This window comes from Paramormyrops kingsleyae, chromosome 7, assembly GCF_048594095.1.
Source record: "Paramormyrops kingsleyae isolate MSU_618 chromosome 7, PKINGS_0.4, whole genome shotgun sequence".
NCBI classification, from domain to species: Eukaryota; Metazoa; Chordata; class Actinopteri; order Osteoglossiformes; family Mormyridae; genus Paramormyrops; species Paramormyrops kingsleyae.
Genome location: NC_132803.1, coordinates 27,026,649 through 27,045,008, shown reverse-complemented (window position 1 = coordinate 27,045,008; position 18,360 = coordinate 27,026,649). Strand labels below are relative to the sequence as shown.

General features: G+C 41.2%; 1 protein-coding gene across 2 annotated transcripts in view; it reads left to right on the top strand.

Moving 5' to 3' along the window:
- The window catches only part of LOC140592132 (sialoadhesin-like), a 252,455-nt gene that overhangs the window by 8,854 nt on the left and 225,241 nt on the right, over positions 1 to 18,360 (top strand). The gene's annotated exons all lie outside the window — the stretch shown is intronic.

Sequence of the window (18,360 nt, the reverse complement as noted above, 5' to 3'; positions counted from 1 at the left end):
ATTCCGCTTATACTACGGTTGCCACACCTCAAGACATCGATCAGATGATATATTTCAAGGGATTCGTCCGGTTTTTCTACTTAAATCGCTATTGTGAGTAGGATTATTTCTTCCGCATCTCATCCAACGACTATTTTGCTAGTTCCAAAACGTCATTAGCTGTTGTTTTTTGGTGTTTTCTTCGTGTTTTTCTCCCTCGAGTATGTCTAGCTGTTCTTCGCTGATCGTTTTATGTCTTTTGTTGTTGCTGGCTGCCTTTGATGTCCGCTTCCGTTTATGTTGTTTTTCATCTGGACTGTCTAATACTGCTGCAGCCCAGTTGTTGAAAGTTTCATATTCACCGTAAATATTCAAATTTACTTTCGGAAAATCGTCTGTCATGTTGTTGTTTTTGTTAGTCCTGTGTGCTGTATAGGTACTGTATGCTAATTTCCGTTATTAAAGTTAACTATGCGAAGTGATATGGAACTGTAATACGGTCAAGAGAGCTGCCTGGAACTACGTTCGCCGTGCGTTTCCCTGAAAATAATTGCACACCTCAGAACGTTCGTCAGCCAACCAGATTCAAGCATCCAACGGTCCCGTAGTATAAGTTATTAAGGGTCCAAAGGACGAAGTCCTTATGGACCATTATTGTTTTTCTTAGGATTATTATTAAGGGTCCAAAGGACGAAGTCCTTATGGACCATTATTGTTTTTCTTAGGATTATTATTATTAAGGGTCCAAAGGACGAAGTCCTTATGGACCATTATTGTTTTTCTTAGGATTATTATTATTAAGGGTCCAAAGGACGAAGTCCTTATGGACCATTATTGTTTTTCTTAGGATTATTATTATTATTATTATTATTATTATTTTTCTGCCCTAAAACTGAATGTACAGCCTAAACTGTAAGAGCTAGACCAACCAAACTTGGTCAGATGATGTCAATTCCTACCCACTACTCAGGTTGTCCTACCCAGTCCTGCCAGCCAGATGGGGGCGCCTTAGCGCCCCCCAACACGTTTCGGTCGATATCTCCTGTCCTGTTAGACCTACAATCGAAATTCTTTGTTCTACATATACAGACAGCAAAGCCCTACCAACTTGCCATTTGGACTATGAAGCTCCGCCTACTTAGATTTTTTGCTAATTTGCATAATTTGCCAATCCTACTTTTTCCTTAAAGTCCTGGCTTGTCCTACCAAATCAGACAAATGAGGTGTCAGACGAATCAGAATTCTCTGCTGATCAAGAATTATCCACAAAATTCAGACATTTTTATATCCTACGGCCATTAGCCACGCCCAAACAATGTCCAAATTTGGCCCGTTTTGGTCTGACGGCTATAACTTGGCCGTGCCTTGGCCTACCTTGACCAAATTTGAAATGCTACCTCCCTACACCATTCTGGGGACACGGTCCGAGGCGGGCCGCATTTCGTCAATAGGGGGCGCTACAACTAAAAACTGGCAATATCTCCTGACTGCCTTTGCCAATCTAACTGAAATTTGGTAGATATGTACTAGGAAGCAGCCTGTGGTCAGTCACCTACAATGGCAGTAATTATTCCTTAAAGAGTGGCCGCCATCAGCCAATCAAAATCAAGCAGGCATTTCACAGGCTTCTCAATGACCAATCTAAATCAAATTTGGGTGATACATTTGTGCTCTGACCCTCTGCCTAAACTGTAAAGGACACCTCACTCGGCCAGATGGGGGCGCAACAGTGACAACTTTTGCATTTCTGCCTATTTCTCGAGAACGGTGAAGCCTACAATCGACATTTCTTGCCAGGTCAATTCAGTACGACATGCCAAATCAAACAACATGTAGAACTTGCTTCTGCATCTTTGCGTTTTTGCATAATTCATATTGGTCTGAAAACAAGACATTTCGTTAACCTCCTAGGATTTTCACCAAACCTACACAAATCTGGTATCATTTAAATCAGGAGACAGTCATAATAAATAATTCATAAAAAAAATCATAAACTTTCCATGAGGTATAGTCACCAGCCACACACAAACCATACAGGTGCCATGCCCAATTCAATCAGACAGCTATATCTCAGGCCTGCCTCAGCCAATCATCACCAAACTTTAATATATCCTGTAGAATAGTAGTCCGGAAGGGCCCTCCAAATTTGGTGCCGATCGGTCAAACGGGGGCGCTACAACAACATAACATGTCTGTATAAACCTTGAAAATCAGTTCAACTTACATTTATCTCATTTCTGTTCTAGTGACATGTTACTGGTTAAAATATTTTGTACTGCCAGTTCTGTGAGTCATGCCAAATCAAGACATATGCAATGCCCAATGATAGTCATTTTCATTCCCTTGTGATGTTTAAAAACTTAATAAATAACATATTACTGTAACTTCTACAATGTTCAGCCCAAGTAGGTCATTCTGGTAGTACATCAATCAGGACATTGCCATTATGGATAATTCATAAAAATATCTTAACCTGTACGCTATGGCCACCAGCTACAACAAACCTGCACCATATCCATGCTCATTTCAATCAACCATCTAAAGCTCAGCTGTGCTTCAGCCAATCCTCATCAAATTTGACGGCCTAATGTAGTAAGGGACCTCAGACAGACCCTCCAATTTTGGTTCCAATCGGTCAAATGGGGGCGCTACAGCCACTGTCCATATATTTCTAAGACCCACCTTAGCAAATTCAGCTGAAATGTCCTTATTTCTCATAAAACCTTGAAAGAATTGTTACCTTTCCCTTCACCTGAGTCCATATTTCTTATTCACTTTCATTTTTCACCGATTTGCCTCATAGAACATTATCAGACTTAATTTACACATAAGAAGGCCTGAAAGTATTGAATACAATTTCTAAAATGGAGCGCTGACTCCACCTGCTGGCCACACTGTTTCCATGCCCATTTCATTAAAATAGCTATATCTCTGGCATGCTTCATCCAATCCTCACAAAATTTGACGCACATCTGTGTTACTAGACTTCAGAAAGACCTTCCAAGTTTGGTGGCAATCGGTCAAACGGGGGCACTACAGCCACTGTCCTAATATGTCTAAGACCAACCTTGGTTAATGCAGCTGAAATCTGCTTATCGTTTATTTAAAAATTAAAAAATTAATCACCTTTCCCTTCATCTAAGTCCATATTTTTAATCTGCTTATATTTTCCTGCCATTTGACTTTTACAAATCTTTCAAACTTCAATCTTTCTTCAGGCTGTGTACACTGCAGCAATTACAATTTTATAATAAATTGGCCAGCAGGTGGAGTCAGCGCTCCATTTCAATAATGCCTTCAATACTTTTAGCCTTTCTCCTGTCTAAATGTATAACCTAGAATATGATACAGCATGATATTACTGCTGTTACATGTCACAATACGCAACTCAGCACTTTGTTAAGAATATGCAACACAGCCTATGTTTACACAGGCAGTATAAAAAAGAAAACTCTGTAATATCTAGACTTACCAGACCAGGTATGAAGGTCCCTAAATCTACCAACTAGTCAGGCCATCTGACCCAAACCATGCATTCAGTCAGGCTAAGGCACTCCACCACAGGGTTCTACATTCTGTCCTACATTTGCTGACCTGTTAGACCGATACTAACTAATCTATATCCTGATTTCTACCTACTACTGAGACCATCTGACCAAAACAATGCATTCAGTCAGGTTCAGGCACTACACCACAGGGTTCTACATTCTGTCCTACATTTCCTGACCTGTTAGACCGACACTCAACAATCTACATCATGATTTCTACCTTCTACTCAAACCATCTGACCTAAACAAGTTCTGTTCTGTCTGACATCTGCTGACCTGTAGTTCTGTCTGACTTTTTAGTATCCTCCTCTACGGTTTGCCCTACATCTCCTGTCACATTAGAGCTACGCTAAATCTCCATCCTGTTATGGCAGTCTAATTGTTGCCCGGTCAATTAAGTACGACATGCCAAATCAAACAACATGTAGAACTTGCTTCTGCATCTTTGCGTTTTTGCATAATTCATATTGGTCTGAAAACAAGACATTTCGTTAACCTCCTAGGATTTTCACCAAACCTACACAAATCTGGTATCATTTAAATCAGGAGACAGTCATAATAAATAATTCATAAAAAAATCATAAACTTTCCATGAGGTATAGTCACCAGCCACACACAAACCATACAGGTGCCATGCCCAATTCAATCAGACAGCTATATCTCAGGCCTGCCTCAGCCAATCATCACCAAACTTTAATATATCCTGTAGAATAGTAGTCCGGAAGGGCCCTCCAAATTTGGTGCCGATCGGTCAAACGGGGGCGCTACAACAATATAACATGTCTGTATAAACCTTGAAAATCAGTTCAACTTACATTTATCTCATTTCTGTTCTAGTGACATATTACTGGTTAAAATATTTTGTACTGCCAGTTCTGTGAGTCATGCCAAATCAAGACATATGCAATGCCCAATGATAGTCATTTTCATTCCCTTGTGATGTTTAATAACTTAATAAATAACATATTACTGTAACTTCTACAATATCCAGCCCAAGTAGGTCATTCTGGTAGTACATCAATCAGGACATTGCCCTTATGGATAATTCATAAAAATATCTTGACCTGTATGCTATGGCCACCAGCTACAACAAACCTGCACCATATCCATGCTCATTTCAATCAACCATCTGAATCTCAGCCGTGCTTCAGCCAATCCTCATCAAATTTGACGGCCTAATGTAGTAAGGGACCTCAGACAGACCCTCCAATATTGGTGCCAATCGGTCAAACAGGGGCGCTACAGCCACTGTCCATATATGTCTAAGACCCACCTTAGCAAATTCAGCTGAAATGTCCTTATTTCTCATAAAACCTTGAAAGAATTGTTACCTTTCCCTTCACCTGAGTCCATATTTTTTATTCACTTTCATTTTTCACCAATTTGCCTCATAGAACATTATCAGACTTAATTTACACATAAGAAGGCCTGAAAGTATTGAATACAATTTCTAAAATGGAGCGCTGACTCCACCTGCTGGCCACACTGTTTCCATGCCTATTTCATTCAAATAGCTATATCTCTGGCATGCTTCATCCAATCCTCACAAAATTTGATGCACGGCTGTGTTACTAGACTGCCTCAGCCAAGCTGCAAAAGACCTTCCAAGTTTGGTGGCAATCAGTCAAACGGGGGCACTACAGCCACTGTCATAATATGTCTAAGACCAACCTTGGTTAATGCAGCTGAAATCTGCTTATTGTTTATTTAAAAATTAAAATATTAATCACCTTAACCTTCATCTAAGTCCATATTTTTAATCTGCTTATATTCTCCTGCCATTTGACTTTTACAAATCTTTCAAACTTTAATCTTTCTTCAGGCTGTGTACACTACAGCAATTACAATTTTATAATAAATTGGCCAGCAGGTGGAGTCAGCGCTCCATTTCAATAATGCCTTCAATACTTTTAGCCTTTCTCCTGTCTAAATATACATCCTAGAATAGCATACAGCATGATATTACTGCTGTTACATGTCACACTCCCGCAACTCAGCACTTTGTTAAGAATATGCAACACAGCCTATGTTTACACAGGCAGTATAAAAAAGCAACTATGTAATATCTACACTTACCAGACCAGGTATGAAGGTCCCTAAATCTACCAACTAGTCAGGCCATCTGACCCAAAACATGTATTAAGTCAGGCTAAGGCACTCCACCACAGGGTTCTACATTCTGTCCTGCATTTGCTGACCTGTTAGACCGATACTAACTAGTCTATATCCTGATTTCTACCTACTACTCAGACTATCTCACCAAAACATTACATTCAGTCAGGTTCAGGCACTACACCACAGGGTCCTACATTCTGTCCTACATTTCCTGACCTGTTAGACGGACACTCAACAATCTCCATCCTGATTTCTACCTTCTACTCAAACCATCTGTTGTCCTACCTGTCCTACCTGTCCTACTTGTCATACCCTTTGGACCCTTCAGTAACTGCCTGCAGTTTCTAGTTATTAAGGGTCCAAAGGACGAAGTCCTTATGGACCATTATTGTTTTTCTTAGGATTATTATTATTAAGGGTCCAAAGGACGAAGTCCTTATGGACCATTATTGTTTTTCTTAGGATTATTATTAAGGGTCCAAAGGACGAAGTCCTTATGGACCATTATTGTTTTTCTTAGGATTATTATTATTAAGGGTCCAAAGCACGTAGTGCTATGGAACCTTATTGTTTTTGTTAGGATTATTATTATTATTATTATTATTATTTTTATTATTATTTTTCTTCCCTAAAACTGAATGCCCAGCCTAAACCGTAAGTCCTAGGCTGACCAAATTTGGCAGGATGATTGGAATTCCTACCCACTACTCAGTTTGTCCGACCCGTCCGACTCAGCCAAAGGGGGGCGCCGTAGCGCCCCCCAACACGTTTCGGTCGATTTCTCCTGTCCTGTTTGTCCTACAACTGAAATTCTTTTTTCTGCTGATACAGACGGCCATGCCCTACCAAAAAGTCAATGGGACCATGAAGCTCCGCCTGCTTAGATTTTTCGCTAATTTGCATAATTTGAAAATCCTACTTTTTCCTTACAGTCAAAGCTTGTCCTACCAAATCAGACAAATGAGGTGTCAAACTAATCAGAACTCTGAGCTGTTCAAGAATCATCCACAAATTTCAGACATTTCTATGTCCTAAGGCCATTAGCCAAGCCCAAACAAAATCCAAATTTGACTCGTTGTGGTCTGACTGCTATAACTTGGCCGTGCCTTGGCCTACCTTGACCAAATTTGAAATCCTACCTCGCTACACCATTCTGGGGACACGGTCCAAGGCGGGCCGCATTTCGTCCATAGGGGGCGCTACAACTAAAAACTGCCAATATCTTCTGACTGCCTCGGCCAATCCAACTGAAATTTGGAAGGTATGTACTAGGACTCAGCCTGAGGTCAGTCACGTACAATGGCAGTCATGAGTCCTGAAACAGTGGCCGCCATCGGCCAATCAAAATCAAGCAGCAATTTGACTGGCTTAGTGATGACCAATCTAAATCAAATTTAGCTGGTACATTTGTCCTCTGACCCTCAGCCTACCCTGTAAACAGTGGCTATGGCCACTGTTTTTATATTACTAAGACCAACCTAGGCCAATTCAGCTCAAATGAGTTACCAGATCAGGTAGGAAGGTGTCTACCGATCTCACCCATTTTAACCACAGCAACGGGTGGCTCAGTGGGCTAAACTTGTATGCTTGTAATCAGAGGGTCGCAGGTTCGAACCCAGCTTAGGTGGGTCCTCGAGCTAGGCAGCCCGATGTGCCCGATACCCTCCGTGAAGTGAGCTTGGGAGACGTGAAGGCGTTTTCCCCACGATGATCAATGAAGCTTATATTATTGTTAATTGAGACGTGCTCAGGCACTACTCCAGAGGGTTGAACAATAATTATTTTTCTTCCCTAAAACTGAATGCCCAGCCTAAACCGTAAGTCCTAGACTGACCAAATTTGGCAACAAGATTACTATTACTACCCACTACTCAGTCCCACTGACCCGTCCCAGTCAGTCAGATGGGGGCGCTACAGCACCCCGATTTGCATTTCTGCCTATATCTCCAGACCTGTCAAGCCTACAGTTGAAATTTATTGCCAGTCCAATTCACTATGTCCTGACGAATCAAACTGCATATAGATCTTGGTTCTACATCTTTGCCTTCTTGCATGATTTACAGATGTTTTGAAAACAGGTTTTTTGTTAACCTCCTAGGATTTTCGACTAACATCCATAAATCTGGTGTCATTCAAATCAGGAGACAGTCCTTTTAAAGATTTACAGAAAAATCTTAAACTTTCGGTAAGATACAGCCACCAGCCACACCCTGACTGTACTGATGTCTTGCCCATTTCAATCAGCCAGCTATATCTCAGGGATGCTTCAGCCAATCATTACAAAATTTGGCTCACTGATGTAGGACTGAACCACAGAGAGACCCTCCAAACTTCATGTCAATCGGTCAATCAGGAGTGCTACGCCACTGTCTATATACATCTAAGACCCACCTAGGCTCATTGAGGTACAATGAGTTTCCAGATCAGGTAGGAAGGTGTCCAGCGATCTCTCCAGTTTGACCAACAGCAGCGGGTGGCTCAGTGGGCTAAACTTGTATGCTTGTAATCAGAGGGTTGCAGGTTCGAACCCAGCTTAGGTGGGTACTCGAGCTAGGCAGCCCGATGTGCACAGCATACCCTCCGTGAAGTGAGCTGGGGATACGTGAAGGTGTTTTCCCCACGATGATCAATGAAGCTTATATTATTGTTAATTTAGACGTGCTCAGGCACTACTCCAGAGGGTTGAACAATAATTATTTTTCTTCCCTAAAACTGAATGCCCAGCCTAAACCGTAAGTCCTAGACTGACCAAATTTGGCAACAAGATTCCTATTCCTACCCACTACTCAGTCCCACTGACCCGTCCCAGTCAGTCAGATGGGGGCGCTACAGCACCCCGATTTGCATTTCTGCCTATATCTCCAGACCTGTCAAGCCTACAGTTGAAATTTATTGCCAGTCCAATTCACTATGTCCTGACTAATCAAACTGCATATAGATCTTGGTTCTACATCTTTGCCTTCTTGCATGATTTACAGATGTTTTGAAAACAGGTTTTTTTGTTAACCTCCTAGGATTTTCGACTAACATCCATAAATCTGGTGTCATTCAAATCAGGAGACAGTCCTTTTAAAGATTTACAGAAAAATCTTAAACTTTCGGTAAGATACAGCCACCAGCCACACCCTGACTGTACTGGTGTCTTGCCCATTTCAATCAGCCAGCTATATCTCAGGGATGCTTCAGCCAATCATTACAAAATTTGGCTCACTGATGTAGGACTGAACCACAGAGAGACCCTCCAAACTTCATGTCAATCGGTCAATCAGGAGTGCTACGCCACTGTCTATATACATCTAAGACCCACCTAGGCTCATTGAGGTACAATGAGTTTCCAGATCAGGTAGGAAGGTGTCCAGCGATCTCTCCAGTTTGACCAACAGCAGCGGGTGGCTCAGTGGGCTAAACTTGTATGCTTGTAATCAGAGGGTCGCAGGTTCGAACCCAGCTTAGGTGGGTACTCGAGCTAGGCAGCCCGATGTGCACAGCATACCCTCCGTGAAGTGAGCTGGGGATACGTGAAGGCGTTTTCCCCACGATGATCAATGAAGCTTATATTATTGTTAATTTAGACGTGCTCAGGCACTACTCCAGAGGGTTGAACAATAATTATTTTTCTTCCCTAAAACTGAATGCCCAGCCTAAACCGTAAGTCCTAGACTGACCAAATTTGGCAACAAGATTCCTATTCCTACCCACTACTCAGTCCCACTGACCCGTCCCAGTCAGTCAGATGGGGGCGCTACAGCACCCCGATTTGCATTTCTGCCTATATCTCCAGACCTGTCAAGCCTACAGTTGAAATTTATTGCGACTACAATTAACTATGTCATGACTAATCTAACAACATATATAACTTGGTTCTCCCTCTTTCTGTTTTTACATAAATTATATTTGTCTGAAAACAGCTTTTCTTGTTAACCTCCTTTGATTTTCAACAAACCTACATACATCTGTTGTCCTTCAAATCAGAAGATAGTCCTTTTAAAGATTTAGAGAAAAAAATGAAACTTTTGGTAAGGTATGGCCACCAGCCACACCCTGACTCTACTGGTGCCACGTCCATTTCAATCAGACAGCTATATCTCAGGGATGCTTCAGCCAATCATTACAAAATTTGGCTCACTGATGTAGGACTGAACCACAGAGAGACCCTCCAAACTTCATGTCGATCGGTCAATCGGGAGCGCTACGCCACTGTCTATATACATCTAAGACCCACCTAGGCTCATTGAGCTAAAACGAGTTACCAGAAGGTGTCTACTGATCTCAGTCATCTTACCCACAGCAGCGGATGGCTCAGTGTGCTAATCCTGTGTGCCTGTAATCAGAGGATCGCCGGTTCGAACCCAGCTTAGTATTTTTGTATTTCAGCTAGGTATCCTGATGTGCACAGTGTACTCTCTGATGTTTACTGGCCTGTTACACCTGCACTAAAAGCATCTACATCGTAATGTCTGCCTACTACTGAGACCGTCCAGCTCTGTCCTACATCTCCTATCCTGTTATGGCAGTCTAATTCTGTCTGACTTTCTACTACCGTTGCCGCCAGTTCTCTGCCGTTATTCCTCGTCCTACCAGTCCGATCATCCTGCGCTTTGGACCCTTTCGTAACTGCCTGCAGTTTCTAGTTAAGGGTCCAAAGGACGAAGTCCTTATGGACCATTATTGTTTTTCTTAGGATTATTATTATTATTATTATTATTATTATTTTTCTGCCCTAAAACTGAATGTACAGCCTAAACTGTAAGAGCTAGACCAACCAAACTTGGTCAGATGATGTCAATTCCTACCCACTACTCAGGTTGTCCTACCCAGTCCTGCCAGCCAGATGGGGGCGCCTTAGCGCCCCCCAACACGTTTCGGTCGATATCTCCTGTCCTGTTAGACCTACAATCGAAATTCTTTGTTCTACATATACAGACAGCAAAGCCCTACCAACTTGCCATTTGGACTATGAAGCTCCGCCTACTTAGATTTTTTGCTAATTTGCATAATTTGCCAATCCTACTTTTTCCTTAAAGTCCTGGCTTGTCCTACCAAATCAGACAAATGAGGTGTCAGACGAATCAGAATTCTCTGCTGATCAAGAATTATCCACAAAATTCAGACATTTTTATATCCTACGGCCATTAGCCACGCCCAAACAATGTCCAAATTTGGCCCGTTTTGGTCTGACGGCTATAACTTGGCCGTGCCTTGGCCTACCTTGACCAAATTTGAAATGCTACCTCCCTACACCATTCTGGGGACACGGTCCGAGGCGGGCCGCATTTCGTCAATAGGGGGCGCTACAACTAAAAACTGGCAATATCTCCTGACTGCCTTTGCCAATCTAACTGAAATTTGGTAGATATGTACTAGGAAGCAGCCTGTGGTCAGTCACCTACAATGGCAGTAATTATTCCTTAAAGAGTGGCCGCCATCAGCCAATCAAAATCAAGCAGGCATTTCACAGGCTTCTCAATGACCAATCTAAATCAAATTTGGGTGATACATTTGTGCTCTGACCCTCTGCCTAAACTGTAAAGGACACCTCACTCGGCCAGATGGGGGCGCAACAGTGACAACTTTTGCATTTCTGCCTATTTCTCGAGAACGGTGAAGCCTACAATCGACATTTCTTGCCAGGTCAATTCAGTACGACATGCCAAATCAAACAACATGTAGAACTTGCTTCTGCATCTTTGCGTTTTTGCATAATTCATATTGGTCTGAAAACAAGACATTTCGTTAACCTCCTAGGATTTTCACCAAACCTACACAAATCTGGTATCATTTAAATCAGGAGACAGTCATAATAAATAATTCATAAAAAAAATCATAAACTTTCCATGAGGTATAGTCACCAGCCACACACAAACCATACAGGTGCCATGCCCAATTCAATCAGACAGCTATATCTCAGGCCTGCCTCAGCCAATCATCACCAAACTTTAATATATCCTGTAGAATAGTAGTCCGGAAGGGCCCTCCAAATTTGGTGCCGATCGGTCAAACGGGGGCGCTACAACAACATAACATGTCTGTATAAACCTTGAAAATCAGTTCAACTTACATTTATCTCATTTCTGTTCTAGTGACATGTTACTGGTTAAAATATTTTGTACTGCCAGTTCTGTGAGTCATGCCAAATCAAGACATATGCAATGCCCAATGATAGTCATTTTCATTCCCTTGTGATGTTTAAAAACTTAATAAATAACATATTACTGTAACTTCTACAATGTTCAGCCCAAGTAGGTCATTCTGGTAGTACATCAATCAGGACATTGCCATTATGGATAATTCATAAAAATATCTTAACCTGTACGCTATGGCCACCAGCTACAACAAACCTGCACCATATCCATGCTCATTTCAATCAACCATCTAAAGCTCAGCTGTGCTTCAGCCAATCCTCATCAAATTTGACGGCCTAATGTAGTAAGGGACCTCAGACAGACCCTCCAATTTTGGTTCCAATCGGTCAAATGGGGGCGCTACAGCCACTGTCCATATATTTCTAAGACCCACCTTAGCAAATTCAGCTGAAATGTCCTTATTTCTCATAAAACCTTGAAAGAATTGTTACCTTTCCCTTCACCTGAGTCCATATTTCTTATTCACTTTCATTTTTCACCGATTTGCCTCATAGAACATTATCAGACTTAATTTACACATAAGAAGGCCTGAAAGTATTGAATACAATTTCTAAAATGGAGCGCTGACTCCACCTGCTGGCCACACTGTTTCCATGCCCATTTCATTAAAATAGCTATATCTCTGGCATGCTTCATCCAATCCTCACAAAATTTGACGCACATCTGTGTTACTAGACTTCAGAAAGACCTTCCAAGTTTGGTGGCAATCGGTCAAACGGGGGCACTACAGCCACTGTCCTAATATGTCTAAGACCAACCTTGGTTAATGCAGCTGAAATCTGCTTATCGTTTATTTAAAAATTAAAAAATTAATCACCTTTCCCTTCATCTAAGTCCATATTTTTAATCTGCTTATATTTTCCTGCCATTTGACTTTTACAAATCTTTCAAACTTCAATCTTTCTTCAGGCTGTGTACACTGCAGCAATTACAATTTTATAATAAATTGGCCAGCAGGTGGAGTCAGCGCTCCATTTCAATAATGCCTTCAATACTTTTAGCCTTTCTCCTGTCTAAATGTATAACCTAGAATATGATACAGCATGATATTACTGCTGTTACATGTCACAATACGCAACTCAGCACTTTGTTAAGAATATGCAACACAGCCTATGTTTACACAGGCAGTATAAAAAAGAAAACTGTAATATCTAGACTTACCAGACCAGGTATGAAGGTCCCTAAATCTACCAACTAGTCAGGCCATCTGACCCAAACCATGCATTCAGTCAGGCTAAGGCACTCCACCACAGGGTTCTACATTCTGTCCTACATTTGCTGACCTGTTAGACCGATACTAACTAATCTATATCCTGATTTCTACCTACTACTGAGACCATCTGACCAAAACAATGCATTCAGTCAGGTTCAGGCACTACACCACAGGGTTCTACATTCTGTCCTACATTTCCTGACCTGTTAGACCGACACTCAACAATCTACATCATGATTTCTACCTTCTACTCAAACCATCTGACCTAAACAAGTTCTGTTCTGTCTGACATCTGCTGACCTGTAGTTCTGTCTGACTTTTTAGTATCCTCCTCTACGGTTTGCCCTACATCTCCTGTCACATTAGAGCTACGCTAAATCTCCATCCTGTTATGGCAGTCTAATTGTTGCCCGGTCAATTAAGTACGACATGCCAAATCAAACAACATGTAGAACTTGCTTCTGCATCTTTGCGTTTTTGCATAATTCATATTGGTCTGAAAACAAGACATTTCGTTAACCTCCTAGGATTTTCACCAAACCTACACAAATCTGGTATCATTTAAATCAGGAGACAGTCATAATAAATAATTCATAAAAAAATCATAAACTTTCCATGAGGTATAGTCACCAGCCACACACAAACCATACAGGTGCCATGCCCAATTCAATCAGACAGCTATATCTCAGGCCTGCCTCAGCCAATCATCACCAAACTTTAATATATCCTGTAGAATAGTAGTCCGGAAGGGCCCTCCAAATTTGGTGCCGATCGGTCAAACGGGGGCGCTACAACAATATAACATGTCTGTATAAACCTTGAAAATCAGTTCAACTTACATTTATCTCATTTCTGTTCTAGTGACATATTACTGGTTAAAATATTTTGTACTGCCAGTTCTGTGAGTCATGCCAAATCAAGACATATGCAATGCCCAATGATAGTCATTTTCATTCCCTTGTGATGTTTAATAACTTAATAAATAACATATTACTGTAACTTCTACAATATCCAGCCCAAGTAGGTCATTCTGGTAGTACATCAATCAGGACATTGCCCTTATGGATAATTCATAAAAATATCTTGACCTGTATGCTATGGCCACCAGCTACAACAAACCTGCACCATATCCATGCTCATTTCAATCAACCATCTGAATCTCAGCCGTGCTTCAGCCAATCCTCATCAAATTTGACGGCCTAATGTAGTAAGGGACCTCAGACAGACCCTCCAATATTGGTGCCAATCGGTCAAACAGGGGCGCTACAGCCACTGTCCATATATGTCTAAGACCCACCTTAGCAAATTCAGCTGAAATGTCCTTATTTCTCATAAAACCTTGAAAGAATTGTTACCTTTCCCTTCACCTGAGTCCATATTTTTTATTCACTTTCATTTTTCACCAATTTGCCTCATAGAACATTATCAGACTTAATTTACACATAAGAAGGCCTGAAAGTATTGAATACAATTTCTAAAATGGAGCGCTGACTCCACCTGCTGGCCACACTGTTTCCATGCCTATTTCATTCAAATAGCTATATCTCTGGCATGCTTCATCCAATCCTCACAAAATTTGATGCACGGCTGTGTTACTAGACTGCCTCAGCCAAGCTGCAAAAGACCTTCCAAGTTTGGTGGCAATCAGTCAAACGGGGGCACTACAGCCACTGTCATAATATGTCTAAGACCAACCTTGGTTAATGCAGCTGAAATCTGCTTATTGTTTATTTAAAAATTAAAATATTAATCACCTTAACCTTCATCTAAGTCCATATTTTTAATCTGCTTATATTCTCCTGCCATTTGACTTTTACAAATCTTTCAAACTTTAATCTTTCTTCAGGCTGTGTACACTACAGCAATTACAATTTTATAATAAATTGGCCAGCAGGTGGAGTCAGCGCTCCATTTCAATAATGCCTTCAATACTTTTAGCCTTTCTCCTGTCTAAATATACATCCTAGAATAGCATACAGCATGATATTACTGCTGTTACATGTCACACTCCCGCAACTCAGCACTTTGTTAAGAATATGCAACACAGCCTATGTTTACACAGGCAGTATAAAAAAGCAACTATGTAATATCTACACTTACCAGACCAGGTATGAAGGTCCCTAAATCTACCAACTAGTCAGGCCATCTGACCCAAAACATGTATTAAGTCAGGCTAAGGCACTCCACCACAGGGTTCTACATTCTGTCCTGCATTTGCTGACCTGTTAGACCGATACTAACTAGTCTATATCCTGATTTCTACCTACTACTCAGACTATCTCACCAAAACATTACATTCAGTCAGGTTCAGGCACTACACCACAGGGTCCTACATTCTGTCCTACATTTCCTGACCTGTTAGACGGACACTCAACAATCTCCATCCTGATTTCTACCTTCTACTCAAACCATCTGTTGTCCTACCTGTCCTACCTGTCCTACTTGTCATACCCTTTGGACCCTTCAGTAACTGCCTGCAGTTTCTAGTTATTATTATTATTATTATTTTTCTGCCCTAAAACTGAATGTACAGCCTAAACTGTAAGAGCTAGACCAACCAAACTTGGTCAGATGATGTCAATTCCTACCCACTACTCAGGTTGTCCTACCCAGTCCTGCCAGCCAGATGGGGGCGCCTTAGCGCCCCCCAACACGTTTCGGTCGATATCTCCTGTCCTGTTAGACCTACAATCGAAATTCTTTGTTCTACATATACAGACAGCAAAGCCCTACCAACTTGCCATTTGGACTATGAAGCTCCGCCTACTTAGATTTTTTGCTAATTTGCATAATTTGCCAATCCTACTTTTTCCTTAAAGTCCTGGCTTGTCCTACCAAATCAGACAAATGAGGTGTCAGACGAATCAGAATTCTCTGCTGATCAAGAATTATCCACAAAATTCAGACATTTTTATATCCTACGGCCATTAGCCACGCCCAAACAATGTCCAAATTTGGCCCGTTTTGGTCTGACGGCTATAACTTGGCCGTGCCTTGGCCTACCTTGACCAAATTTGAAATGCTACCTCCCTACACCATTCTGGGGACACGGTCCGAGGCGGGCCGCATTTCGTCAATAGGGGGCGCTACAACTAAAAACTGGCAATATCTCCTGACTGCCTTTGCCAATCTAACTGAAATTTGGTAGATATGTACTAGGAAGCAGCCTGTGGTCAGTCACCTACAATGGCAGTAATTATTCCTTAAAGAGTGGCCGCCATCAGCCAATCAAAATCAAGCAGGCATTTCACAGGCTTCTCAATGACCAATCTAAATCAAATTTGGGTGATACATTTGTGCTCTGACCCTCTGCCTAAACTGTAAAGGACACCTCACTCGGCCAGATGGGGGCGCAACAGTGACAACTTTTGCATTTCTGCCTATTTCTCGAGAACGGTGAAGCCTACAATCGACATTTCTTGCCAGGTCAATTCAGTACGACATGCCAAATCAAACAACATGTAGAACTTGCTTCTGCATCTTTGCGTTTTTGCATAATTCATATTGGTCTGAAAACAAGACATTTCGTTAACCTCCTAGGATTTTCACCAAACCTACACAAATCTGGTATCATTTAAATCAGGAGACAGTCATAATAAATAATTCATAAAAAAAATCATAAACTTTCCATGAGGTATAGTCACCAGCCACACACAAACCATACAGGTGCCATGCCCAATTCAATCAGACAGCTATATCTCAGGCCTGCCTCAGCCAATCATCACCAAACTTTAATATATCCTGTAGAATAGTAGTCCGGAAGGGCCCTCCAAATTTGGTGCCGATCGGTCAAACGGGGGCGCTACAACAACATAACATGTCTGTATAAACCTTGAAAATCAGTTCAACTTACATTTATCTCATTTCTGTTCTAGTGACATGTTACTGGTTAAAATATTTTGTACTGCCAGTTCTGTGAGTCATGCCAAATCAAGACATATGCAATGCCCAATGATAGTCATTTTCATTCCCTTGTGATGTTTAAAAACTTAATAAATAACATATTACTGTAACTTCTACAATGTTCAGCCCAAGTAGGTCATTCTGGTAGTACATCAATCAGGACATTGCCATTATGGATAATTCATAAAAATATCTTAACCTGTACGCTATGGCCACCAGCTACAACAAACCTGCACCATATCCATGCTCATTTCAATCAACCATCTAAAGCTCAGCTGTGCTTCAGCCAATCCTCATCAAATTTGACGGCCTAATGTAGTAAGGGACCTCAGACAGACCCTCCAATTTTGGTTCCAATCGGTCAAATGGGGGCGCTACAGCCACTGTCCATATATTTCTAAGACCCACCTTAGCAAATTCAGCTGAAATGTCCTTATTTCTCATAAAACCTTGAAAGAATTGTTACCTTTCCCTTCACCTGAGTCCATATTTCTTATTCACTTTCATTTTTCACCGATTTGCCTCATAGAACATTATCAGACTTAATTTACACATAAGAAGGCCTGAAAGTATTGAATACAATTTCTAAAATGGAGCGCTGACTCCACCTGCTGGCCACACTGTTTCCATGCCCATTTCATTAAAATAGCTATATCTCTGGCATGCTTCATCCAATCCTCACAAAATTTGACGCACATCTGTGTTACTAGACTTCAGAAAGACCTTCCAAGTTTGGTGGCAATCGGTCAAACGGGGGCACTACAGCCACTGTCCTAATATGTCTAAGACCAACCTTGGTTAATGCAGCTGAAATCTGCTTATCGTTTATTTAAAAATTAAAAAATTAATCACCTTTCCCTTCATCTAAGTCCATATTTTTAATCTGCTTATATTTTCCTGCCATTTGACTTTTACAAATCTTTCAAACTTCAATCTTTCTTCAGGCTGTGTACACTGCAGCAATTACAATTTTATAATAAATTGGCCAGCAGGTGGAGTCAGCGCTCCATTTCAATAATGCCTTCAATACTTTTAGCCTTTCTCCTGTCTAAATGTATAACCTAGAATATGATACAGCATGATATTACTGCTGTTACATGTCACAATACGCAACTCAGCACTTTGTTAAGAATATGCAACACAGCCTATGTTTACACAGGCAGTATAAAAAAGAAAACTCTGTAATATCTAGACTTACCAGACCAGGTATGAAGGTCCCTAAATCTACCAACTAGTCAGGCCATCTGACCCAAACCATGCATTCAGTCAGGCTAAGGCACTCCACCACAGGGTTCTACATTCTGTCCTACATTTGCTGACCTGTTAGACCGATACTAACTAATCTATATCCTGATTTCTACCTACTACTGAGACCATCTGACCAAAACAATGCATTCAGTCAGGTTCAGGCACTACACCACAGGGTTCTACATTCTGTCCTACATTTCCTGACCTGTTA